This window comes from Esox lucius, chromosome 1 (assembly GCF_011004845.1).
Source record: "Esox lucius isolate fEsoLuc1 chromosome 1, fEsoLuc1.pri, whole genome shotgun sequence".
NCBI lineage: Eukaryota > Metazoa > Chordata > Actinopteri > Esociformes > Esocidae > Esox > Esox lucius.
The window spans coordinates 32,731,406-32,734,234 of record NC_047569.1 but is presented as its reverse complement, the minus strand read 5'-3'; positions in this window follow the sequence as shown (position 1 = coordinate 32,734,234).

Sequence of the window (2,829 nt, the reverse complement as noted above, 5' to 3'; positions counted from 1 at the left end):
TTTTTCTGAACTGAAAAAAGTTTTATAAAAACAGACATATTGAATACGGTTTCATTTTTGGTTAACCAGAAACGGGTGGTATATGCATTAAGCCAAAAAGCCTTTATAAAGGTTGAGCATACAGTATCTTCACAATCTACCGTGTCTGACATAGTTTCCGAAAAATAACGCAATGTTTTCTGAATATGCAATTTCTAAGGAACGAGTCACCAGGAGTGGGCATGGCCATGAATAACTGTAAACTGAGATAATAGAAGATACTAACAACTACATTTTTCCCCAAGATAGACATGCAACAGTTTCTTGTCAATTACAGGGTTTGTGGTTGTTAATGTTTTTTGTGGAGAATTCATTTCCATCATTAGTGAGATCATTAAACCACGGTTTATGGTTAGTCTACAGGGCAATGCAAAGGTTATGTATTTACAAGGTACAAACCGGTCACATGGTCACACCATGGAAATTGCCGAGCTCCTCCAAAAACTCACTGTCCTCAAAAAGTGATCTCACTGTATCTCCCACACATCACCAGAAATAGCAGTCGCAATCAAAGTGAGGTTTAGGTGTGCATCATGCCGTTTGGGGGGGGGGGACTCACTGCTCTATGTATCACTCTTATTTTGTCTTCCAAACCAATGACTGTTTTGCAAGACGGGATATTTCAGATGGATGATCATGTGATCCATAATATTTCTATTTAAAGGGGTTATTCACCCTCAGATACACAAATCATGGAACTCCTATCAATTTGCTGTAAGCCTAGGACAAAGGGTAAAAGACAAAAATATTCTCCTCAACATCATTATTGGTCTATCATTGTAACCTGGAAATTGTGAAAGAACATGAGACAGCAGTGTTCTAGTGACTGGAGATGTAAAAACCTCATACAATCATATTTCACAAAGCTTTTAAAACAATGTTGTGCACTGCTGAATTCTTGGTTTTGGGTGGATTACCCCTTTAATACTGTGTTTCCCAATCTCCCAGCATTAAAGTTGTCATTTATTACCTGTAAATTCAATAGGTTAGTATACATATTTGATCCTAAATTGAACATTAGAGGGATACAGAGCTGATTTCCATTTGCCTAGACTTCTTTTAGCACATTCAAATCGTAATTCTTATAAAATGTGGTTGGGGATGAATACGCCTCAAAGGGTTGCTGTGTCAATTCCAGTGATAGGCAATAGTAAAGCCTTTCCTTAAGCGTAACACTTTAACATGAAAATCTAAACTTTACATTGGTTATGTTTTAGACCTTATCTAAATCTAAACCCTAGCACATTTTCTGTAGTTGACAGTCTAACTGAGTGACAGCTAATACACTCAAGGCAAAACAGGAAACACAAAATTGTTGGTCAGAATATAGGTTGTGTTCGTTAATTAGAGCTTCATTTCAGTGTTTGTCCTTACCGGTGTGGAGAACCCTCTTAAACACTATCTATTCTACCACTTGAAGGGCACTTGTGTCTCCCGAGGTTGGCCAAAGGATGTTGTAAATATTTGGTTAGCAAATGAACCCCTTATGTTGTAGATCACCAGGGACAAGAAAAACTAAAACAAGTTCAATATAAATCTAAATAACCATACAGTACAGTATGTACAGATAAAATGGGATTAGAGATGAAATCACAGTAAGTATCCAAAGCCTGCTGGGCACTGAAGACGCATTGAAGACATTACCCAAATATTAAAGATTTACATACACTTATTGTAAAACCTGAAATTCAGTTGTTATTATTAACTAGAAGTTATTAAAATGCATAATGCAACAGATTGACACAAAAGACTGATCTAAAGATATGGACATCAAGTCTCCTGTCATTTGCCCAAAGTACGATCCAGTTAAATATATACAGTACTGTTCAAATGTCTCATTTTATTTCTTCAATTAAAACAATCCAAATAAATGACCTAAGGACTACTTTTGCACAGTTCTGTATTTAAAGATGTTTACTAAATCTGAAGAGAGCAAAAATACAACAGCGGAAAATAATGAATTGGCTCAACAATGGAGATGCATTTTCAATGCAGCCTTTTTAGTGCGTACTCTGAATACGACAGCACATTTTCCAGAGAACGGAGGAGGGTTATGCAGTTGTGGGGATGGGACTCGGTTTCCCTGCCCCTACTGTGGAGACGGTGAGGATGGGAGGTGGTTCTATGAATTCCAATTCTATGAATGTTTCATTGGAAGGGACAGGCCAGATGGGGGTAAAGGGGCTTACCCAGGAGGTTCGCTGGATGACTGTGGCCCTTATTGTCCTCACAGTCCGGATAAGAGCTCTCAGGAGCTTATGAGGAGAACTAAAGAGAAGGCTCTGGGAAAGCTGTGGCTCACCGGCGGTAGGGCTGCAATACTCCTCGCTGCCCTCCCCCGACTCTTACAGCGTCCTCTATCTCTGTTCGCATCTGTCTGTTTCTCAATGGATGTCAAGGTTGACTTTATAAACAGTCGAGTGGTGTTCAAATGTGAGGGCCAGAAGAGCTGCAAATAGAGATAGGAGGAAAGTCATAGGATAAAAAAAAAGGATGGACAGAGGAGGAGAGGGGAAAGATGAGGGTGGCCTGAGTTAGCGTGAGGGCCATGTCTGGCTTTAACGTTGTCCAGATCTTGTTCACTTTTTTGTCGACTGCTAGAGCACACATGCACCTTTGAATTCCAGCTCCCAAGTATCATTCCATCCATCAAAAGTCAAGAGTTTTCCTAAATGGGTTAAATGGAATGGTAACTGAAACCTACAGCATCTGTAATGTAGATATTTACATTTTTGTAATTTAGCACAGGCTGTTATCTAGGGTAAGTTAGTAATAATGTGAAGTGACATG